General features: G+C 36.8%; 1 protein-coding gene across 2 annotated transcripts in view; it reads right to left on the bottom strand.

Moving 5' to 3' along the window:
* CNTNAP5 (contactin associated protein family member 5) overlaps positions 1 to 26,621 on the bottom strand; it is a 414,934-nt gene that overhangs the window by 67,817 nt on the left and 320,496 nt on the right. The window lies entirely within an intron of this gene.

Below are 26,621 nucleotides of genomic sequence, written 5' to 3' on the forward strand. Positions count from 1 at the left end.
ATAAATGTAATTAATTTCTGTATGTCTGCTGATGGCTAATTTGTCAGGTTGCCAAGCTTCTAGGAATTGTCCTGCCTTCTTAAAACTGATGTAAGTTACATTTTCCAAGATGTAATTGTGGCTGAGTTTCTTTATATGCTGTGAAGTGAAATAATTCTGAGTGCCAGTTTGATCTTTGTGAATGCATTCCTTGTGGGGCATATCCTATCTGTGAATTATGTTACATTAAGAGGATAAACACTTTAAAAAAAATTGTGTTGGGAAATGCTATACTGAAATTCTGCTTCTGTTCAAAAGCACAGTGCAGTAAACTCAGAACACCAGAAAGCAGAAATATTAAAGTACGTTTTAGTCTTATGTTTCTGAATTTGGGGAATGTAGTCAATTGTTTTACAAACTAATTTATGTTTTGTGCACACTTGGCTGAATCTATTTAAATATTATGTATAAGCATGGTGCAAATAAAAAAAATCCTTGACAATAAAAAAAACAGGCTAATTATGAAGTACAGAGAACTAATTAAGAAATGCTTTTAAAGAACTGTTCAAAGTCAGTTTATGTTGCTCTGCTGTTTTCCTTCTAATCTTAGACTTAACAATGTGAATTCTTGTAAGGAAACAAAAGCGAACAATGAAACTTTTTATTCATGCTTACTCATACCTAAAATTCATTACTGTAATGGACTTAGATACAAGAAGTTTTAGGAGGAACAGCAGCATTTTGGGGGCATAGTAAATTGAAAGATAGGGGATTTATCCAAAGCCCAGTCATACTCATTATAAAAACAAAAAGTACACTATGATTTCCCCAGACATGTAGCTTCTGATGTTTTTTGTTTTTTCTAATTTGTGATACATATTGGAATACTCAGGAGCATTATTGAGAACATATTATCAACGTTATTATTTTCAGCTGAAGTGCTGAATTGGTGCTTTTCTTTTTTTATATAGTACTATAAGTTGCAGACATGATGAATAAGTTTTCCTTTCCTGATATGACAAGGGAAGTGACTCCTCTTCTTTATTCAGGCACCATGGAACCTCCAAAGTCCCTCCAAAGTATGGAACCTCCAAAGTATTTCTTGGAAGTTGTAAACATAGTCCAGGATTTGTTGGATTGCAGATAGTACACATCTTGCAACTGGATGCTTAGCAACCATTTACAAGCAAATTACAACCGACACACACACACACCATGGTACATACGACCTGGTTCTGAAGTTATGATGGCCATGTCCCTTCCCTGTGGTCATGGGACCATATCTCAGATGCTCAGTATTGAGAGCTGTTTGCAGAATCCTTTGTTCACATGATATTTATAATATGTAAATATATATTACATCTATGGTCTTAACTTGTACCAAAGTCATTTGTCAGTTTTTATTACTCTAAGGAGATTTATATCATATAGGACATGCAATTAGTTCTTGATTACTCGTACTATTTACGTTTTTGCAAAAAAACAGTGTTTACTTCCAATTTTGGGCAAAAATTCTCCACAGTGAACAAAAGGTTCATTGTGGTATTTGCTTAATAATAGTGGATTCATTTAATGGTGATTTATGTAATGGCCAGCACAAAAAAAATAAAAAAATCAAGTCAGTTATGTGATGACCTGCTTTGCAAACAACAAGACTTATGACCATAATGGGCAAGCTTCATTACAAGACTTCTAATGCACTTGGCAAGCTTCATTACAAAACCTGTAATGACAATACACTATTTGTATGTTCTATATGATACAAATCTCCATAAAGTAATCAAAACTGACAAATGTCTTTGCTATCCAATCAAACCATTGCTTTCCTCCCCCTTACCTTGTACTTCTTGCCTCTTTTTTCCTTCCTCCATTTCCCTATTAACCCTATTAATTTTAATTAAAAAAAACCTTTTTGTTATTCTTTTAAAGGTACTTGGAGGCACACACAAATGTACTTAGCAGAGGTGAAATCCAGCAGGTTCTGACAGGTTCTGGAGAACCGGTAGCAGAAATTTTGAACAGTTTGGAGAACCGGTAGCGGAAATTTTGAGTAGTTTGGAGTAGGGGTGAAATGCTCCCGGTTTGGATCAGATCGCCTGATACAGTAGCAATGGCGGCGGGTAGTTCGGAGAAGCAGTAGCAAAAATCCCTGCACCCCCCACCCCCCACCATGCCCAGCTGAGCAGCACGATCATCAGAGGTTTTTTTTTTTTAACTTTTAAAAGCATTTTTTCTATAACCTCTTCCAATGAAAAAATGCTTTTAAAAGTAAAAAAAAGAAAGCCTCTGATGATCGCGTGGCTCAGCTGGGATCATCAGAGGCTTTTCAAAACATTTTTTTCTGCAACCTCTTGGCCGAAGAGGTGGTAAAAAAAAATGCTTTGAAAAGTCGCTGAGTTCCCTGATCGGCAGAGAAGCATTTTTTAAAGAGCCTCTCTGACAATCCCTGATCGGCAGAGAGGCATTTTTTAAAAAGCCTCTCTGACCATCCCAGCTGTGTTCCTGATTGGCAAAGAGGCTTTTCAAAGCATTAGAAAAAATGCTTTGAAAAGTTTTTTTAAAAAAAGTTGGCCACGCCCACCCAGTCACATTACCCCCCCTCCCACCACCAAGCCATGCCCACAGAACCGCTAGTAACAGATTTTACATTTCACCCCTGGTTTGGAGAACTGGCAAATACCACCTCTGGCTGGCCTCAGAGTGGGGTGGGAATGGAGATTTTGCAATATCCTTCCCCCTGGAGTGGGGAGGGAATGGGAATTTTGCAGTATCCTTCCCCTGCCATGCCCACCAAGCCACACCATGCCCACCAAGCCACACCATGCCCACCAAGCCACGCCCACAGTAGTTAAAAAAATTTGATTTCACCACTGGTACTTAATACTAGCAATCTAATTCCAATGACAACTTAAATAGATATATTGGAAATTATTATCTAAGTAAAAATTGCTATTTAATTCTATAATACTTTATGTGGTTACCAGGAAACAAATGGTAACAATTAATCAATACTGAAATGCATATTATTGGATAAGTACATTACGCTACAACATAGTGGTATGATAAATATACATCGCTAGGGTTGTAAGAACAAATATTTTTATAACATCTTTTCTGTTTGACTATTTTATTCTACTACACTAACCAAAAGATTTATGAAAGTCCCTCAAAATAGCACACTTGCCAAATCTTGAGTCATTTAAAACCAGACTAAATAGAGAATTTGCTAATACACTGGAGGGAACAATCTGACAAGAGACAAGGAATAGATTTCTAATGTCTAATGTATCTTTTTTAGTATCTCTTGGAGCATCTGATTCTGCCACTAAGAAATGACATAGTAGCTCACTTGAACAGCAGTGAGCAAATGAATGAGGTTATATAGACTGTCGTGTAAGTTCAACAAAGAATTTTAACATGTGGTCTGGAAAGAATTTAATTATGCTAATATCAGTGTGCATTTGCTTAACATTCTGTTTCAAAGCATTATAATTACATCACAATGCTTTAAGAACAATTCTACAGTGCATAGGCATCTATGCAGACTTAACAAGGACATCTAAGGCTGATCCAAAAGGAAATGAAGAAAAATAACAGTATTCGTATATTGATAAAGATATTACAATATACCTCTATCTTTCATATACAATAGTGAAGATATAAAGTACATCTACAATTATTTTCAGACTTACTCCTTCAGAGTAATGACTACGGACAATTTATTAAGGCGTTACTGATTTTAATGAGACTAATTTTGGATCTGACTCAATGTAGCTTAAGAAGATTGCCAGACATGGATTTATTTAGTTAAAAATGTTACAAATTTAGTTCAATTTTATCTTGAGATTCTCCCCAGATTTTAATCAGGGATTCTTATCTTCCTTATTACAATATAGCATTATGCCAGTTTTGGAAACATTACCTAATAAGCCTGGAACATAAGAAAAGCTGTCAGAAACCAATACAAATATTTAAAAGGCTTAATTTCTTATGTTCCCTATTCTTTACTCACAGGCACATGCCTATTTCTCATCATTTACTCTTTCCCTTAATTTCTCTTAAAAGCTCCCTGCTATTTTAAAAAACTAACTAACAAAAGTTATCTTTCCATCTCCTTCTTATATCATAGAAGGAGGAAGGAGTATTATCTATGTTCACCACCTTGAGTTATTTACAAAAGAAATAAAATAAAGGCAGGATATAAATAAATAAGTAGGTAAATATATTTATATCCAGATCCCTTAAGAAATAAGAGTATGATTGGTAAACCAGTGACAAACAGTTTAGGGTGATTTTTCAAGAGTCATCCAGAAGACTTTGTAGTGTAATGTACACTACAGTAGTGTAGTGTACATTACATGTAGTGTAGTGTAATTTGAGGCTTGATATTCCTAATCCCAGCACCCAGCATACAGTGGTTTTTATAAATGCTTATGGGAAAATAGCCAGCAGAACATATAGGCTATAGGTCCATGATGGCGAACCTATGGCACACGTGGCAGAGGTGGCACGCAGTGCCCTCTCTGTGGGCACGCGAGCCGTCGCCCCAGTTCAGCTCCGCTGCGCATGCACTCGCACCTCCCACTGGCCAGCTGGTCTTCGGGTCTCTGCTGCACATGCACAGGAGGTGGGGTGCATGTGTGGGGACCTTGCATGCATTGCATTTTGGGGGTTTGAGCGCGTTCCAGGTATTTGGCCTGGAAAAGGTTAGCCATCACTGCTATAGGTATTTCCTGCTTAAGTTTCCAACTACTGCTATCTTATTCTAATACAAATGAAATTCAAGTAATACTGAAGAAGTTTGCTACAATCTCTGGGATGGAGAAAGAATAATTGAACAATGATTAATCACCCATTTTTGAAAATAAAAAAAAAACCAGTTATTATTCAGAACTATCTCCATTTTTCAGCAAAAATTTCCTTTGATGGGTAAAGAAGAAAATTAGAGAGAAATTAGGGTTTTCATATTGTTATAACAGAAAATAATTTCAGATAGTGTCGTAAATTAAACATAAAAATCATAAAGATCAAATTAGGCTCTAGATGAAATGGGTGTTGCCTCACATTGTAAAGATGCAAAGATTCACATGATATAAACTCTTCCTCCTTCAATATAGTGCCTGCTACTCAAGGGTTAAATTCTTTATCCTTCAAATTATATGAAAAAGCAAATATAATAGTGTTGGCCATAAGGGGAAAAAAATCAAATGCATATTAGAACGGTTCATGTATTAGGCAAACCCAGTTGTTATAAATAAAATGTAAGTTTTATGTAAGATCTTCCAAAAGAAATGTTTTCCATGCAGTTCTCTTTGGCATTACAATATGCAATTATGTATCACGTGCATTACAATCCATATGGGGAAACTGGATGCCCTAATCTTAATTTATCTAATTTCCCAGAGAGAATAAAAGAATACCGTCTTATGTCATTGCCAGATGGCATATACCACCCTTTTCCCTTTTCTGTTACATAATGCAATAATGATCACACCATTTCAGGCAGAAATTTGCTAGAGATGTGTACATCCATTTGTTGCACAGTTGTAAGCTGAGCCTTTTTTCTGCTAGATGACAATACTGCTTGTTCAACCTACTGCAGGTAACAGTAGAAGTACATCATTATCATTGCTGTAGCTTGGTGCTTAGGACATGCAGCACAGTGCTCCCACTGGAACACAATTTCTTCTTTGTAAGTGAGTCAATATCCAGTCTTGGCATGAGAGGACATAGGCTTCTCCCAACCACATTCCAGGAACAGACAGGATTTATTGTTTGTGATTGGGATGAAAACCTTCCTAGATTGCCAAAAGGAAAGTAAAATAATGTCTTCTTTGAATCAAGCTTGATGGGTGACTTTAGGGATATACTGCACTGCTCCAACTTTTTTGGAGCAGTATAGAACTACTTTCTTTTGATATATGTTTCAACTAATTAAAATATCAATATTCAATCTACTCTACATCCCTAATACTTTCTGGTGGTCTACTAACTAGATCTGTTTAGCTTCTGAGTCAAGAAAAGATGATCCAGGGTTACATCATGCTAATGCTATTCTATTCTATTCTATTCTATTCTATTCTATTCTATTCTATTCTATTCTATTCTATTCTATTCTATTCTATTCTATTCTATTCTATTCTATTCTATTCTATTTATTTAATTATATTTTTTATACCGCCCTTCTCCCGAAGGACTCAGGGCAGTGAACAGCCATAATAAAACAATATACAAGACAAATTTAAAAACCACATTAAAATAATTCAATTTTGGCCGAATGTAAAATTCCCATTCTAAAACCCTTATAAAACATATTAAAACCCATATTTAAAACCCAATTAAAATTATTGTCCCATCAGACTGGCTTGTTGGAATAACAGGGTCTTCAGCGCACGGCGGAAGGCACAGAGATTGGAGATCCTTCGTATATCCGGGGGCAATTCGTTCCATAGGGCAGGAGCCCCCATAGAGAAGGCTCTCCCCCTGGGAGTTGCCAGTCGACATTGTTTGGCCGACGGCACCCTGAGGAGGCCCTCTCTGTGGGAGTGTATCTGTCGGTGGGAGTCAGTCAGTGGCAACAGGCGGTCCTGTAAATATCCAGGCCCTAAGCCATGGAGTGCTTTAAAGGTGGTAACCAACACCTTGAAACGCACCTGGAAGACCACCGGGAGCCAGTGCAGCTCGCACAAGAGAGATATTACATGGGAGCGATGAGTTGCCCCCATTATCACTCGCGCGGCCGCATTCTGGACCAGTTGGAGCCTCCGGGTGCCTCTCAAGGGGAGCCCCATATAGAGAGCATTACAATAGTCCAGACGGGAAGTGACGAGGGCGTGGGTGACTGTGCGCAAGGCTGTTCTGTTCTGTTCTGTTCTGTTCTGTTCTGTTCTGTTCTGTTCTGTTCTATTCTATTCTATTCTATTCTATTCTATTCTTTTTATTTTTGCATAAATACCCTCAAGAAATGCTTGTGGCGCATTCATCATGTGGTCAGCCTTACGTCCCAGTTCTATGAAAGAGTTAAAGTGATATCTATCAATTAAGAAGAGCAGTGAACAAGGATAAAGTAATACCAGAGATAAAGGTCTAGATCGGGGGTGTCAAACTCATATTGTCATGGCATCATCATGTGACATATCACAACTTTTCCCCCCTTTGCTAAACTGGGTGTGGGAATGGCTAGCACATGATGCATCCAGCCCACGGGCTGTGAGTTTGACACCCCTGGTCTAGATGTTATATCCATCATCTGTAGTTTGGAGGTAAGACAGAAGAGCTATTCAGGGTATGATATATTTCCAAAGAATAACATATTCTTTAGCAAGACTTAAAGAGTATAGAAAACTATTATCACTGATTCTGGCATAGCGAGCATAGGAAAGTTAGGGAGCCTGGTTCTCCTAAATTCAAAGAAATTACCAATCACTTTTTAGAAGAAAAAAGAAAAATGGAAACTTCTGCTTTCATTCATGGCAAAAAGACTGCCTCAGACTTAATACACGGATGAAGAAAAGTTAAACTTTCCCATCTTTCCCATTTTACTCATTCCTGCATAGGTCTCACTGCAGACCAGAACTGGGTAAATTAAATTGAATCTTAAGTCACCTATTACCTGTATCTCATCTTGATCCATCTACAACCTATAAGTAATGCCTTTCTTCTAGATAAATGGTATAATGATACAGTATTCTATTATAACCCAAAAGCAGATAATCTCAACTTATTTAATAAAATGAACACCATTATTGCCAAAAAAGACTGTTCGCTTAGAAAAGTACATCAAGTAGACTTCAAGCCTCCCCTTGAAAAAAGCCATCTAAATCAAATTTCTTCTCATTTAAGAGACACTATCTCCCAACTGCCTCTGCTAAGTAACAAAATTTACCTACAAAAGCACAACATGTTGCTTCTTACTTGTCATTTTGGGAGAAAGTACCCACCTGGTATGGTTTTAAGAACTTTTCTAAGAAAAAATAACATTACCTCCCTTTCTAGAAACAAAGTGACTGACATCAACTTTTTGAGGTAGACCAGGCCAGGAAATAAACACCACAAGCAACACTAGAACTTAACTTAATTGATAAAGATTACAATAACAGAATCTTGAAAGATTGATAAGAGTTCCTCTTTTCTTCTCTCTCATACCTAAGAGAGTCAAGGCAAATTTGTCTTTTAAGTTTCTTCCTTACTCCTACCTTTCTTCTCTGGATTAACTGATACAAATTTCCTTCAAAGTTATCTCTATATTTCTTCACAGTTAGGATCCTGACTCTTGCAAAATAATTGATATAAGGCCAAAATATAGTCTTATTACTGAATATTTTATTTATTCATTCATTTGTATGTCACCTTTATTATTTTTTTCCCCACAAATAACACAAGTCAGTGAACATATCCAATAAGATATAACATATCTTATTTTCCCCACAACAACTACCCTGTGAGGTGAGTTGGGCTGAGAGAGAGAGTGACTGGCCCAAGGTCAACCAGCTGGCTTTCGTGGCTAAGGCAGAACTTGAATTCATGGTATCCCAGTTTCCAGCCTGGTGCCTTAACCACTAGCTCAAACTGGTTATTGTTTATTATATTTTTCATACTCTTATTTTTCATTTTATGGGACAGAAATTTGTACATATGAATGAAACAATTCTAGCATTAAATTCCCACTCTTTTCAATAATTGGAGATCCTAACACAGGCAGACACCTCAGAATTCTTAGTCACCAGGTCCAAGTACATGAAGCTTTTTTTCACCGATGCAGAAAATTAGTGTACTGTAAGTTATATGGGAGAAATATACTGAATCAATTTCTTTTGTGAAATTCTTAGAGTTAAATCAGAGAAGGAGGAGGAGAGGGATTCAGACATATTCATCATGAGAAAATTGAAGGTTGGGAAAAGATAGGACTCCAATTGTATGATTGTAGAATACTTAGTTACCATAGTTGTTATTATTATTATTACTATTATTATTGCTTCCTAATGTTTCTGAGATTGTCTTGGAGAGTTCATAACCATATCCCATCTTTTTACCTCAGGTTTTGGCTTGAAAGAAGAAGAAAGAAAGCAGGGATGTATTTTTTTAATGGAAATAATATAGAAATCACATCAGCTTCCTTTTGTATTCAGGGTAATGATAGATAGAAGTAAGTGTTGGTTCTATCTTCTTATGCATAGAGAGTAATTGATATGGAGTCAAATTTAAAAAGAACTGTATAAAATTGTTCTTTTTTACATAATAGCAGAGATAATTATGCAAAAAGAATTGTAGAAGCTTCCATTTTAACACGTGTGTATCATACACAGAAAGAAAGAAAGAAAGAAAGAAAGAAAGAAAGAAAGAAAGAAAGAAAGAAAGAAAGAAAGAAAGAAAAAAAGAGAGAGATACATATATATGCATACACAAACACAATCAAACACACTAATTTCTCCAGGAAACAGCTTGTCTTCCATGGAGGTCATTTTTTTGTTTTATCCATACAATAATTCTATAAAATGGACTGGACTCAGAAGCAGGGATTGTTCAAAGTCACCCTGTGAATTTCCAAGGCTGTGAACCTGTATTTATCCAGTTCTAGCTAGAAAGCTAGAAATAACCTCTAGCTTTTCTATAAAAAAAACCTCTATTCCTTCTAATGGTTTGTTATACTTGGTGGAAAAGATATTCATATAATCATACACACATTTTCAATCTCAAACTATGCTTTATGGCGAAAAAATATTCACACTTCCACAAACAATATTTTTTTGTATTGTAATATAATAAATTTCAATATTTTTTTAAAAAAAAGACAACTAAAGCAATTCAAAACTGCTGTTCATCTAGTTTTCTTGCCAAATCCAATAGTCATTGCTACAGGTACCCTTTATCGCTGAATATATATCCAATGAAATTTACAGACCCTATTGTTTTCCCGTTACATCTCTCTAATTCAGTGGTTCCTAATATATGTACAGCACATTCAGAATCAAACACAGTATTACTTAAATACCAGTTGCTAGGAAACAATAGAGAAAATGGGACATCACTCCCTGCTTGTGAAAGTTCGGTAAGCATCTGCATGGTCTCTGAGTGACATAAACTGTTAGACCAGATGGGTTTTTGTGTTCTAGTGTTCTTCTTGTGTTCTTACGTTCAATGCCTCAAGCATTTCCCCTTTCACAGCTGTTTCAGAATCTGTTTAGATGAATATTACTAACTACAGAGGAATTAATCCTATGTCTTAATGTTATTACACAGAGGAAGGAAAGGAAGGAAGGGAAGGGAAGGGAAGGGAAGGAAGGAAGGAAGGAAGGAAGGAAGGAAGGACGGACCTGTCAATGACTACTTCAACTGCAACAAATACACGAGCACACAATAGATACAAACTTAAGGTAAACCACTCCAAACGTGATTGCAGAAAATATGACTTCAGCAACAGAGTGGTCAATGCATGGAATGCACTACCTGACTCTGTGGTTACTTCCCCAAACCCCCATAACTTTAACCTTAGACTGTCTACTGTTGACCTCACCCCATTCCTAAGAGGTCTGTAAGGGGTGTGCATAAGCGCACCAGCGTGCCTACCGTCCCTGTCCTACTGTCCTCATTTATTCGTATCCTTATCCTATATTCATAATCATGTTTATACTTATATCTGTTATCATATACGTATTTGACAAATAAATAAAATAAAAATAAACTTCCAATTTCTGGCCCCTATACTGTATACCAAAAATTAACTCATGACCTCAGGTGTTAAGTCTAGGTCACTTTGAATCAGTGAGACTACAATTGAAGTGACCCTTTGATATGAAGTGTCAAAGCAAAGCACTGCTTTCATTTAAAAGTGTCAGATAGTAGTAACATTGCCACTCTGATAACTGGAATATGCAAATTACCTTTTCCCAGCCAGTCATCACGACTGATGGGATCGAGCTGAATGTTGAGGTGTCACTCTTCCAAATCAAAGTGCTGCTTCAAATCACGTGAGCAGAATGGTCATGGAGCTCAAATACCTTGAGCTCCAAATGGAGCTCAAGGTAAAAAAAAAAAAAAACCCTCTAAGAGAGTTCCTAAGAAACATAATGGATAACAGTTATCAGTGAGTAGGTGCAGATTGCCCATTTTGATGGAAGAAATCTTCCTCCCCTTTGCATCAAAAAAAGTGAGAAAATGAACAAGCTTTTGCCCCCTTTAAGTTCTCAATTTAAAAGTTTCTAATTTGACAGAAGAGAACTGACTGAAATTCTTTTGGTGTAATTTTAACCTTCCTTCTAATGTGTACTGTTAATTAGAGGTCTCAGTTTCTTGTACCAGAGATCAACTCTTTTCAATCCAAACTCTAAAGAGGGAAGTCTTCTAGCAACTTTGTTGTCTCTGTATCATGCATCACACATACTCTCTTAAAAGCTCTACATCTTGGAGAAACTTGTGAACTGAAAGAATGGAGATGGTGTTACAGAATTTTTTTAAAAGACACCTGTGAAGAACTTCAATACTGTTCCACTAAAACAGAAACAATTAAACATTGTGGATTTATGCTGATCCAAAAGTTCCTTGATTTCTATAAGTCCTATATTGCAAATGTGCCATACAATTTTGTAGAAAGATGTATGGAGAACTAGCATATTTTAGTAAGATACTGGTGCCGTTTTAAGCATTTGCGAGGCAGAAAATATTTTGAAGTACCAGAAAAAAGTATGACAATATTTTGAACTATAGAATAATTAATAGCACAAACACCATATATGTTAGAAGTAACATTGATATTCAATTTTCAGAAATATGATATGTCTGAAACACAAGAGATACTGTACCACTCTTGCACTTTTCCAAATCAAAATGTCTAGAAATTTCAATCCCACAAGAGCTATGTCAAGGATAAATGATTATTGAAAGCCGCCTTTACCCTTTATGTACCTGGATAGAAAATTTGTCAAGACCTGTTTTCCCAGGACGTAGCTGTACATGAAACATATGTACTGTACTATTGATACCTTCATCAGTAATGCCCTGTAAACTGATGGTAGGATACTTATTTTCTCTTTGGCATTCCTTTTACTGTAACATGGTTGGGTGCTTCTTGCTCTTTTGCTGAAAAATGAAAATAGCAATCCAAGACTTTTACTTGCCAAGCATCAATGAACTCAATAGAGGTACTTCTTAAAATAAGCACTTTAAAAGTCTCCATATAGAATAATTATAAACACATATTAGAAGACGAATAGAACCTTGTAGGTCATGAATAAAGTCTAAACAAGTTGAACTAGTAGAATTTACTTTAGTAATATCCCACAAATGACAAAACCAATGCTATAAACAACTGATCCACTTCAATGTTCACTTTCTGTTTAAAACTGTTCATTGCAAATACTCAGGGAGTGGGGGGGGGGACATATATTGAGCCAATATGGTGCAGTAGTTAAGGGTTTTGATTAAGATTAGGAAATACTATCCCACCTTCAGCCATGAAAAAAATGCCGGGCTACTTTGGATACTCAGCCTAGGTTACCTCACAGGGCAATTTGAAGTACTGGATAAAATGCCAGGTATAAGAAGTAAACAGACTGTGTGTAACATAATGCAAAAAAAAAAAAAAAAGCAATTCAGCTTCTCCCCTTCCCACAGCCTGCCCCCTCCCACAATCCTGGGGTTGTGTTTTAGCTTCTCTTCTTCCAACCTATCTCACAATGGGGCAGTGGCATCACCAGAGACAGCAAAGATAGCTGTGTCTTTGCTTTCCTCTCTCTCACTTTCAAGCAGCCTAATAAGAACAGAGAGGCAAAAAACTCTGATGGTTTTGAAGTAAAAAGAGGGGAAAAAAAACACCACACAGAAAGACTATTTTGCTGCCATTTCTTGCCTCTTTACCACATATCTTTGGGAGAAGGAAAGGAAGATAGTGAAGTTTGTGTATTATATTGTGACCACAAATATGTAGAAGTTTAGAGTGTGTTAAAATGAGGTAAAGGGTGTTTCATATAATAGCAATGGAAAGACTTCTTTTTAACATTCTGAATTTATTATAAATTTCCCTAATGGTAAGAACTGGACAATCTCAAAAAGGATGTGGATTTTACTATTCTTGGACCAGATTAAATATCAGTTCTCCTATTTTCCACAGATTTGCTCAATACCTCTCCATTCTGCAATAGAAATGTAGAGTTTTCATTGAAATGGTAGTGTGAATAGTGTTTTCATTTCAAAATTGAACATATTTTGTTCTAATTCCAGAAAGGCCTCTATAATATTGATTTTAACAAGCCCCATATTTAGTCACATTGTGAGCATAGTTGGAAATTTAAATAAATATGGATGCTGATGGAGACTGTGAAAAGTTATCATCCAATAAATTCCTTGTCATTGTCCCATCAAACTGATTTCATTTCTCCTAATTGTATCTAAAATTCTGTTCCTTATGCCTCAGTTTTTGAAACCAATGATGTACATGAGTATTTATTTGCATCTTGCTATATGAGCTTTCCTATTTGTGTAGCATTCAACCAGCAGTGTTCATTTCATAGCTATGAAAAGGAGAACAGAGTAACACAGTAATTTTTCTGCACACTAATGACTGATATACTGTATATACAGATACTCCTCAAAATGAGCCCAAAATTTCTGTTGCTAAATGAGACATTTGTTAAGTGAGTTTTGCCCCATTTTATGATGTTTCTTGCCACAGTTGTTAAGTGAATCATTGCAGATTGTTAAGTTAGTAGCATGGTTGTTAAGGGAATCAGGCTTCCTGATTGATTTTACTTGTCAGAAGCTGGCAAAAAGAGATCACATGAACTCGGGATACTGCAACCATCATAAATAGGTTTGCAAGCATCCAAATTTTTACCATGTGACCATGAAAATGCTGCAATGGTCGTAAGTGTGAAAAATGATGGTAAGTCCCTTTTTTCATTGTAACTTTGAATGGTCACTAAATGAACTGTTGTAAGTCAAGGACTATCTGTATACCATTTCTGTTGCTGCTTCTCTATTTGTACTACTGGCAGAAATGGAGAGAAGATAAAGAGATGTAGATCAAGAAGGAGATAGACCATTAGATGTAGATACTATAATCTCTCTCTCTCTATCTATCTATTGCAGTTTCTATCTGTATCACCTATGTGTTCCAAAGCCTTTTGCTGTGTCTCCCCAGCCATAGCAAAATTGCATCTGAGAAATACAATGACAAGCCATTGCCCCAAACCTTAGAAAATCTACTGTGGTGGCAATTCTTTGCCCTACTTCTTTGTGTGCTGTAATTGGCCACTCCATCAAACAGGCAGCTAAAGAAAATGAGTTTGTTTTGTTTTCTGCTTCATGTGTAATTTAAAGGGATTTGTTCTTCCCCTCAACCCCCATTTGAGCTCTAAATCGCTCATACAGCAGACTAAAAAAAAAAAAAAAAAAAAAAAAAAACCCACCAAGGACATATCCTTAAAAAATAAAAATAACTGCATTTGAAAAAGGAAATTTACCCTGTGTGTTACAATAAAGTAATAACATTGTCTATACCCTACCCCTTTTTTTCCAGGTTAAAAACTAAACCTCTACCTATCGGTTATTTCGGCATGGAATGATTATCCTACTCATGTGACTTCACCCATGTATTCCCTCAATGGGACGCAGGGCAACCAACCCTCCTAAGTGAAAGGCCATTGCCAACCACAGAGTAAGGACCCATTAGCCTTGTTTGTGTCCTAACAAAGGAACCACATCCCACACTTAATGAGTCAACGACTGCATTAATATTGCTCATTAAGCTGCTTTAAGCCTAATGTGTTGAAATACATTAAAGAGCAGCTGTAAATAAACTGTTGCGGATTCAACAAAACTGTCAATCTCTAAATAATTGCAGAACTGGAAAAGTTACAATTAATGTCAGTAGTTAATGTTGTAAGTGTTGGAGGAGGGAGTGGGGTGGCAATAAACAAGTGCAGTCAATTACAATTTAAGGGCGGTTCTAAATTCCCACACTGCTGTGGCTCAGCCGTCCTGTCTGAAACTGGCAATTGGGTTTCTGTTGGTCAAAACAGCAGGGACATCATTTGTTTTCCCAGAGAGTGCTCAAGAGTTGTGAGAGTATGCAGTTTGGAAAACTGCCACTTTAGCAGAACATAGGTATAAGCAGCATTATAAAATGAACAGGGTGAAAGCCAGATTGTTTGGCTGAACAAACGTCAAGAGAAATGAGAAAATGCATTGGCAATTGCCCGCAGCAGACATTCACCAATATATCTTGACAAGGGTTTAAAAGTTAACACGGCACAATCTTCTTTTGCTAGGAAGCATCTTAATCATCCGCAAAATAATTTTCTTGCTTTGCAGATGAGGAACGTTCTAGCTCTTAAATCAATTATTTATTGTGCTTTACTGTCTACAATATTTTAGAAATAAGTCATAATAATATTCCATATAGTATAGCAATAGCACTCAAACTTATATAACGCTTCACAGTGCTTTATGGCCCTGTCTAAGCAGTTTTACAGTCAGCAAAATGCCCCCACTATCTGGCTCCTCATTTTACCGATCTCGGAAGGCTGGAAGACTGAGTCAACCTTGAGCCGGTAAGAATCGAACTGCTGGCAGTCAGCAGAATTAACCTGCAATACTGCATTCTAACCACTGTGCCACCACATTATATTATCCATACATGCAAGTCTATGGAACATTAGATGGGAGTTGAAATTTGTCTTTCCTTTTTATTTACATGTTTCAAAACTTAGGATATCCTAACCTCAGCAGATTTTCAGTTCTTAACTCCATCTATCACACCCGATAATTCTTTCAAAAGATCTGATTATGATTTCTTTCCAAAACCTGGCTGATCCATACATAACAATCTTCAAGGAAGCAGAGATAAAAAATTACGTTTTGAGGACCAGAGCTTTGGAATCATGTTAGCAGGGTCAGTGGCATCCATTAAAGTGGAGAGTCAAAATAGGCAAGATGACAGATGCAGCAGTGTGTAACTCTGTAAGCACCCCACCTCTTTATACACACCTACCCAATTTGACCTCCTTTCTGGATACTGTTGAAATTGTGACAAACAAATGGATAGTTGGGTGATTTGGCCAGTACTAAAACTGACTGATAAGTGATAGATATTATTTATATGCATTTCATCCTTTTCCATTCCATCATATTAAGCATTAAAATTCAGTGACAACATTTGAAGAAGCCTCAAGGGTTACATCCAAAGGTTAGGTGTGACATTTGCCTTTGAATTAAGTGTCATGCTCTATTTGAAATGCGACAATATAGGCTTCTCACAACAACCCCTGGGATCATTCTCTGACTGTTTCTATCACCCAAGTGTTTCATTGACAAATAACCCCAATTATCTGATCTTTGTTCTCATTGTTTTATTGCATTTAATATTCTAAGCTGCCCAGAGTCTTATGGAGTTAGGCAGCCTCTCAGTTGAATTCATGCATCCACCCCATCACAGAAATTTAGAGGCAAATGAATATAATGGCTTCAAAATAAAATTCATTTCCCCCGTACTAATCATGCTGTCATGTTGCTTAGAAATGTAGACAGTAACTGAATTCCTGAGTGAGGTATAAGGAGTTGATCTACCATCTGCATCCTATGAAGGCTAAAATATTTTCCAAGTTTATGTTGTGTTTAAACAGAACCCAAAAATAATAGCCAGCTGCATGCAAACAATTTTAACAGAATAACAGAATTGGAATGGACCTTGGAGTTCTTCTAGTCCAACCCCTTTCTCAGGCAGAAGACCTTATACCATTTCAGACAAATGTTTGTCCAATCTCTTCTTAAAAACCCAATACTGGAGCACGCACAACTTCTGGAGGCAACTTTTTCCACTAATTAATAGTTCTGTCAGGAAATTTCTCCTTAGTTCTAGGTTGGTTCTTTCCTTGATTAGTTTCCATCCATTGCTCCTTGTCCTGCCTTCAGGTACTTTGGAGAATAGTTGACCCCCTCTTCTTTATGGCAGCCCCTGTGATATTGGAAAACTGCTATAATGTCACTCCAATCCTTGTTTTCATTAAACCGGACCAGGGGTGTCAAACTCACGTCAACACAGCGGCATCATGTGACGTATCGGGACGTTTTCTCCCTTCACTAAACCATGCATGGGCATGGCCAGCACATGACTCATCTGGCCCTCGGGCCACGAGTTTGACATCCCTGAACTAGACATACCCAGTTCCTGCAACTGTTCTTCATATGTTTAAGCTGTCAGTCCCCTAATCTTTTTTCTTGCTCTTTTCTGCAGTGCTAGAGTCTCAACATCTTTTTTGTATTGTGGCGACCAAAACTGGACGCAATATTCCAAGTGTAGTCTTACTAAAGCATTATAAAATGGTACTAACACTTCACGTGATCTTGATTCTATCCCTTGGTTAATGTAGCCTCGGACTGCAGTGTACACATTTAGAGCAAAGCATACAATTGCTGAAGATCTACACTGGGAAATGGTTTTTTTTAATTTTAGTTTTCTCCTGGCTAAGTACAGGTGACTACCAGGGTAGGTCACAACACAGCTGAAGAAAATGGGCAGACAAGTAGTTTCTATGTTATCAAGGCTTGCCAGACAACAGAGTTAAGTACCCTTATTTGTACAGTGCTGCGGTTAAGAACAAATGTCAGTGGGTATCAAGCAGCTGGTCTACTAAACATCCCCATGTAAACATCTGCTCATATTCATGAATTTAGTAGAGATTCTCAGCTGGAAGTCTCACTGAGCAGCTTTGAACATTACAGTTTGTCCCAAAATACATGAAAAACAAATGATGCAGTATTTCACATGTGTAAGCCTATGGTTGTTGTTATTTAAATATAAGCAATTCACCTTTTTATTATTTGTTTTAATATGTTCATGTCCCCATGTTAAAAAAAACCCACCTATCTAGTTATTTACATTTGTCTTTTGAAATTAGAAATATTTTTATGCAATCCTAGAACCAAGCAAGTCTACACCAACCAACAATATCAGGAGACTAGCAATAGATTACAAAAACTTTTTTAGCAATCCCTCGCCTTGCTTACTTTTTTACTTACTTATTTTTATACATATCAATGAAGCCCTTCCTGCCATTGGCCAAGTATGGGGAAGTATCTTTGGATGATTCTCTGAGATGATCTTAGATAAAATGAAAGTTGGACCAGGGTGCTATTCAGCAGGTTCTGACAGGTTCTGGAAAATGGATAGCGGACATTTTGAGCAGTTTGGAGAACCGGTAGTGGAAATTAGCTCGGAGAACCGGCAAATACCACCTCTGGCTGGCCCCAGAGTGGGTGGGAATGGAAATTTTGCAATATCCTTCCCCCAGGAGTGGGGTGGGAATGGAGATTTTGTAATATCCTTCCCCTGCCACACCCACCAAGCCACACTATGCCTACCAAGCCACGCCCACAGAACCGGTAGTAAAAAATGTTTAATTCCATCACTGAGTTGGACCATAAACATTCTCTTCCCTTCTTTTCTCTATTTATATACAGAAGGTATTGCTGGATTACCTTGGATGAATTGCTTTGTATTCTCAGCATATTTCATCCATTTTTAATGGCTGTTCATCTAATCTGGTTAGGTGCCAAGATATCCTTTGGCATAACCATGCCCTGATAATACAGAGGACAAGAATATATTCATAAATTATCTATCACTTTTCACCTTGCCTTGGAACATCTTCAGTATGTTCTTGCACAATCATTATTTTTACATTCTAGATCTCTTTTCCAGCAAGCACAACTTTTTAACCCTTCAAAATCTTGGCCACTAATTCATCTTATAATATATGCATGTAGTTTTGGTAATACAATTAAAACAGAAAAGAGTTTTTAAAAACCAAATAATAATCATTAACCAAAACATAAGCATTCAGAATAATAACTTTATAAACATTCTCCTACAAGAGAGATATTTCATCTGAGTTTTTATTTTTTGAAATAACCAGTTTTTAATGGATTTTAATGCCTTTTCCATGAGTCACTTGATAATATCCTACACAATTGCCTGAGATTTTCTTGAATCTGTTACACCAGAAAAAGATATGAGGATTGTCTATGTGTTGAGATCAGCAATGTTTTAGTTAGATCTTTGCCCCACTTCAACAATATAGGTGTTCCACTGTCATGGGATGGAAACTGTATTAGTTACCTTTGCACATGATCTGTGATGGGATATTCACAAACACCCTCTTGTCTTGCTAGATCTTTCAGGAGTGTCCAATACCAAAAATCATGGTGTTTTTTTGAGCCACCTGCCAGTTTTTGAGATTGGAGGGATTGTTTTACATTGGCTTTACTCCTCCCTGATTGGGTAGTTCCAAAAGATATTGTTGGGGAAACAGAAGTAAGGTCTTTGGGCACTTCAGTTAAACAAAGGCACAAACAAAGAAATACTACTAGATTTCTGCACACATGCTTGCACAACAGTTAAACTGAGCTTTTGCTACTTTTTTCCCTATTTCAGTTAAAATGAGTTCAAAGGAGCAACTACAAATCAGAGCTTTTTCTAATGCATCAACAAAATAACTGGATGCATAAACCTGAGCAAATTTCTTTTGGGGGTGGGGATGGTAAATGGTATAATACTTTTTGGGATTAGAATAATAATGCATGAAACAAATTATTTGAGGGTATTTGAGGAAGTTTTTTTTTTCTCAATCCTTCTTGGGATTTTCTTGGGAAAGCTACCTTTTGTAATGGATTGAATATGAAGGATAACCACACAATCATAGAAAAAAAACCTAATAAATTGCAGAAAGTTTATCCAAGACTTCCAGCAGCCTATTCTGTATAAATACTAAATTTGTTCCATGATTTCATGTGCTTTGCAATAACATATCCCAAAGGTGCTTTTTCAGGAGGCAACTGGACTTTCTTGTTTTTTCTTTGAAGACATTTCACTTCTCACCCAAGAAGCTTCTTCAGCTCTGACAGGATAGTGGGGAATGGAAGGATTTATATTCCTTGCAGACAGCTGGTCATTTGCATCCCTTTAGAGAGTCCTTGAAGCAGTTGGAGGTTAATCTATGTCCTCAGGGTCACCTGAGTAGTGCTCCTGGTTCCTGTAGTCTGCAATTTTTTTTCTCTGGAAATCCATTCCTACTCCCACACCATTCAAAGGATGTTCATTCCAAATTGTATAGCTAAAAGTAAAGTCTGTAGAGATTCTCAGTCAAGGAATATAAATACTTCCATTCCCCACTATCCTGTCAGAGCTGAAGAAGTTCTTTAGGATGAGAAGTGAAACATCTTCAAAGAAAAAACAAGAAAGTCCAGTTGCCTCCTGAAAAAGCACCTTTGGGACAACCATGACCTGGATGACTGAGAATCTCTACAGACTTCCATTAGCATGTTTATTCTAAAGTTTTGATTTTGACTGCAGTTGAAGGAAGCCTGAAGTTGACCTATCCCTCACCACATAAACAGATTGTCCACCTGCACTTTCTCAAATTCTGCTGAATGTTCTCTTTAGATTAATGTCACAGGAACAATCAAATTCCACAAAATGTGAAATCTTTAAAAGCAGTGAATTAAATATAGGCAAATAGCCATTGTCTTCTAAAACTTCCTATAAAATGCAGTACAAAGAAAGAATTGATTACAGTTTATTATGCAGTCAAAGGAGGAACACAAATTTGATCTCTCTCCTTCTCTCTGAAGTTGCAATAAGTTAAAATAAAATATTGTTCTCAGTTTAATACTCCACTGAGAAAATGGTATGTTAATACATTTGAGTTTCCAGTAACATCATTTTAGCTTTCTTTCTAAAATGCCTTGGGCACTTTTTTCTAAACTAATATAAAGTGAAAAAATAAATCAAAACAAACAAACAAACAAAAAATCCTAGTCACAACAACAAAAAACACTTGTTGAAAGTGTTCTAGGTAATGCTTTAATTACATATACACATAAATTCATTTAAAATGAATTCTGTAGATTCTTATACTGTATTTGCAAAGATAAATATTTCTCTCTGGCAAACTTGTAGATACTTCACAGATAATGATTTTCCTATAATAAGCTTGTTCTCTTAAATCTATAATGAGAAGTTTTAGAAGTTGGTCACAGGATGCAATTATGACAGCGGTTTGCAACAATTTAGTAGGCAGCTAAGCAACATCTCACTGAAGATTAATAGCTGCATCATTTCAAGGTTCTGTGGCTACCATTTTAATTAATGACTCTGGGTGATAATAGTTTAGATATGTCTTCATATATATAATTCCTTGCCAATGTATCACTGTCCATGTTTTTAAAACAATCTCTTCCAAAATGTGTCCTTTTCTTACGTTTTCAAAGGAAACTGTTATCTGCTTTATTTTATGCCAATCCTAGCAAACCTAGCAATTGAATTGTAAAAAGTCTAAGGTTGCTGGGGGAATTAAATCTCAGTGAATTCCAGCATGAATACTCTAATCCATGCCTTTTGCCTCTTAAACAGTCTATCACAATTCTCAGTTTTTTAAAAAATATATATATTTTAAACTAAATACGGTTGGAAAATGTTTTAGGTACACGTTTTGAATGACACAATGAGCACAGCAAAGTGACAAGAACTAGAAATAAATCCATCTGCACTTATTCTCCAAAGCATATCAGAGAATATAGTTAAATGAATTGAACTAGGGCCAAATTTATTAACAAACTTAAAAACAATTCCTGCAGCAATAAAATGTTATTCCTTTACCATGGATCTGTTGATTACACATTTGAACTGCTAAAGAACCCCAAGACAGCATGTCTAACATCTTAATTTTAACAAATTCTGTCTAAACCATCTTTTTAATCTATAGAACAAAGCCTTAGTCAAACATTAGAGTTCTGAGTAGGTAAGAAGGGTTGGCTACAAAAGTGGTCTAGAATTTGCCAACAGGTCAGAGACTTCAGCATTAACTCTTTGGATCCACCATTCACCCATAAAGATACCTCAGGTTGACTACCTATATTGCAGACAACTTTTCAACATTTCCTTGTGAAACATGGTCAAATGAACGTATATACTGTACTGGCTTCATTCCCCCTCCCAAAAGGAGATAAACATTGAATACAGGGAAACAAACAAAATATATATTTGGTTCTACAGTTTCTTCTAAATTAGGACAAATTGTTGGATATTGAAGGAAATTGATCTAAGAACAGATTTTACTAGTTTCTTACATTATAAACACAGTATCTTCTCTGCCTTGCTGTCTCTCTACACTGAATGCAACTTTGCCCCATACAAATCTTTCCATTCCCTGCCAATCAGTCAAAAAATAAAGAAGCTTCTTAGATGAGAAGTGAAATGTTTTCAAAGAAAAAAACCAAGGAAGTCCAGTTGCCATTTGAAAAAGCACCTTTGGATATCCATGACCTGGATGACTGAGAATCTCCATAGACATTTGTCTCATATAGGTAGTTACTAGCACCTAGCCAACCTTGGCTGATCTGGAAAATTTAAAGAGGCTCAGGCCTTTGAAAGTCCCAGTGATATAAACTAGACAGAAAGATTAAACCAAAACCAAACTGGATGACAATAGTACTCTTACTTCCATGCTGTTGCCAAAGAACTACTGTATATAAACATGCCCTGAAGACTCCAGGAGTCTTCCTTGATTTGAAGGAAATCTCTGCGACTTCTATCTCCAATAGATGCAAAGCATTAAATAAAGCCCCTGAAATCCTTAAACCGACTATTTGGTCATGTTCCATCTCCAACCTAACATCTTCATAAACCCATACTTTGATCACCACTTGCTTAGATGTGTGCTTAGAGGTGACTCAAAAGCCGTATCTGATCCAAAAGGCATCAGTTACATTGTTGCTCAGACAGTCATGTCATAATGGAGTAATATTGTTGGAATATTTTCTTTAATTGTTTACAATAATATCTAAAGTGACATAAGAACTTATTGAAAGCTGGGAGGTGATGCTGTTTCATAGAGGTGGGCTTGATCTGTCATTATGGGTAAGTGAGCATGTGACAAGATTTATGTAAGGGGAAGATATATTGTGTGGGCAGTGTAGTTAAACTCTAGGTGTCACATTTGTGGTCATTGTGGCTAATCACACATAAAAGAGGAGGGGGACTACACAAAAGATATCCATGCTAAGAGAGCATGAACAGGTAAAGTGGAGTATGTGGTAGACCACATCCACATTGTTGATGGTTGGCTTAAATTTGTAAGCAAGTGTCAAGGACTGGTAGGTGTGGCTGCTATCCATATCTGCCTTCTGGATGATTTGGGCTCTACTACAAAAACTAGTTTCCTGTTCCTCCATATGGCAGGAATAGCCAACACTCCAGAGGATAGGCTTAAAATACAGAAGGATTTTGACAGACTTGAACATTGGGTGCTATCTAACAAAATAAAATTCAATGCTGAAAAAAGTAAAGTTCTACATTTAGGCAAGAAAAACAAAATCCTCAGGGTGCCGTCAGTCAGACAATGTCAGCTGGCGACCCCCAGGGGGAGAGTGTTCTCTGTGGGAGCGCCGACCCTCTGGAACGGTTTGCCCACCGGGCTTAGGACAGCCCCCGACCTCCTCTCCTTCCACCGTGAACTGAAGACGTGGCTTTTTCATCAAATGACCCATTGAGGGGGGGTGGTTTACATTGTAATAATTTTAATTAATTTTAATTGGATCTTAATTTATATTTAATTCATATTGTTGAATTTTTATCTTGTAAGCTGCCCTGAGTCCTTCGGGAGAAGAGCGGCATATAAATTGCAGTAAAATAAAATAAATAAAAATAAAATTCACAGGTACAGTATATGTGATACCTTGCTCAATAGTAGTAACTGTGAGAGGGATCTTGGAACCCTAGTGGACAATCATTTAAATGATCCAGCAGTGTGCTGCAGCTGCCAAAAAAGCCAACACAGTTCTAACTGCAAAAATAGAGAGATAGAATCAAGATCACGTGAAGTGTTAACATCACTTTATAATGCCTTGGTAAGGCCATACTTGGAATACTGCATCCAGTATTTAAAAAAGATGTTGAGACTCTAGAAAGAGTGCAGAGAAGAGCAACAAAGATGATTAGGGGACTGGAGGCTAAAACATATGCAGAACGGTTGCAGGAACTGGATATGTCTAGTTTATTGAAAAGAAGGACTAGGTGAGACATGATAGAAATGTTCCAATATCTCAGAGGCTGCCACAAAGAAGAGGGAGTCAACCTATTCTCCAAAACACCTGAAGGCAGGACAAGAAGCAATGGATGGAAACTAATCAAGGAGAGAAGCAACTTAGAACTAAGGAGAAATTTCCTGACAGTTAGAACAATTAATCAGTGGAACAACTTTCCTCCAGAAGTTGTGAATGCTCCAACATTGGAAGTTTTTAAGAAGATGTTGGATAATCATTTGTCTGAAGTGATGTAGAGTTTCTTGTCTGGGCAGAGGGTTGGACTAGAAGACCTCCAAGGTCCCTTCCAACTCTGCTATTCTATTCTATTCTATTCTATTCTATTCTATTCTATTCTATTCTATTCTATTCTATTCTATTCTATTCTATTCTATTCTATTCTATTCTATTCTTATTCTTATTCTTATTCTTATTCTTATTCTTATTCTACTCCATATGTATTTTCTTACCTTTTAATGTAGCTTGGCTTGAGATCAAACTTCTTAACTTTTAATAACATCCCCACTAAATACACTGCGCAGTAGGCTTCTAAACCAGGGGTAAAATGCACTTACTTTCGCTACCAGATCGGAGATGTGAACACGCACGCCTCTTCTGTGCATGTGCAGAGCCTGCACACGTGCAGAGCCTTCTGTGCATGTGCAGAGGGTAAAAAACAGGACGTGATGATGTCCCAGTTGGGGGGGGGGAGCCTCCTGCCACCAGCCCTATCAGCTCACACGAGCCGGATAGATGCAGATGGATTTCACCGCTGTTCTAAACCCAATTCAAAATGCTGGAACCTCCAAGGGCCTACAGGAAATAGTACAAGTTCCATCAGGGACTCCTTTGCCAAGATTGCAACACTCCATCTAATAAGAACATTACAAGTACATCAGCTTAGAGTTTCTCCCTCTAGTTGAGATCAGGGGAACATAGACCAGTTGACAGGCCTCCTCTGTACTTTGGCAATCCCTGTCTCTGGAAGTTTATGGAATCCCTTGAACTGACTGACAATAATAGTAATCCACCATTTTTGGGGGGAGGGGGAAAATGGATATCATATTTCATTCTTAAACTAAGAGTTGAATGTAAGTGTTCATTAGATTTTTGGAAGAAGTAAAAAATCATTTTTGGTATATATTTTTTCCTTTCTTTTTCTTCACACCTTTTTGCACTTCTATCCAATGGTAAAATCTGAACCGGTTTACTATCGGTTCGCTGGCTGCGCATCTGCAGTGTGTACCACGCACCACTTGCGAGGTGCGTACACACAGTGCATGCCAAAAGGAGGCATGCAGTAAGTAGAACAGCGTGTGTGGGGGGGTGATCAGCTGTGGCGCGGAATCTTTTTTTTTTACTTTTAAAAGGATTGCTTTTAAAAGTAAAAAAAAGCCTCTGACGATCAGGCAACTCAGCTGGGATATCCATATGCTTTTAAAAGGCTCTGACGATCCCAGTTGAGTCGCCTGATCGTCAGAGGCTTTTTTTTTTAACTTTTAAAAGCATTTTTTCTACAACCTCTTGAAGAGGTTGTAGAAAAAATGCTTTTAAAAGTAAAAAAAAAAAAGGCTCTGATGATCGCGCGGTCTAACCCTATTCTCTTTTTACAATTTTTCTTCTCTCTTGATTGTTAGTTAATGACGGTTTTTTTCTGTGTATGCTTTGTAAAATGTAATAAAATTATTAGAAACATAATCCGCCCTGCTTTTAACCAAGCTTCATTATTTATAATTGCCATCTGGAGGATTTTTATTAACTGTATGTTTTTTTTTTAGCTTTCTTTTGACTTTTACTGTCTTGTACACCTCTCAGAGTCTATGAATTGTGGTGGATTTCAAAACATATGAAATCCACTTTTAAAAATAAAACAATGACATTCATATTTACAATTGTGAATTTATAGAAATATTATGAACTTACATTGGATGAATTATTTGCCTCTGGATGTATTAACAGTTTTACAAGATTTCTGAAATCAAACCTAAAGAGTTTATGCCCCCTCCCCCAATAATCTGAAGGCAAATAACATCAAAACGCCATGCTAAGTACCGGTATGATTAAAACCCTAAGAACAAGCAAGTGGCCATTTTTAGTATCTTAAAATCAAATGAAATTATACAAGTTAACATTTGACTTATTCTGCCTGAAAGAAGAAATTAAAGCTAAGGTGTCATGATTGAATTAACAGAACAAGAAGATAATGGCTGGAAAAAGAATAAAATCAGTTTGTCCTTTTGTATTAAGCAAGTATAAAAGGGTATAAAACATTGCAATATGTCTTTGAATATACAAATGTCATCTTTGTCACCTAAGTAGTGTTGTCATTAAAGAACCATAATTGTCCTTTGGCTATTATCTTAAAAACATGAGGAATGAATTTAAATGTTTTCACCACATTATATCAGGAGCATTTTTATAGCTAATTTCTGGGCCTGTGAATTATTCATAACACACTTCAAACTGACTGTCTTGGATAAGGTAATTGACCTTGTCTGTATGAAGCACCAACTGCCTTGCTCTGTGATAATTAAATCTGTGATGTGGTCCATTACTTAATGAGAATGTCT

Source organism: Pantherophis guttatus, chromosome 1 (genome assembly GCF_059756535.1).
Source record: "Pantherophis guttatus breed Tessera chromosome 1, ASM5975653v1, whole genome shotgun sequence".
NCBI lineage: Eukaryota > Metazoa > Chordata > Lepidosauria > Squamata > Colubridae > Pantherophis > Pantherophis guttatus.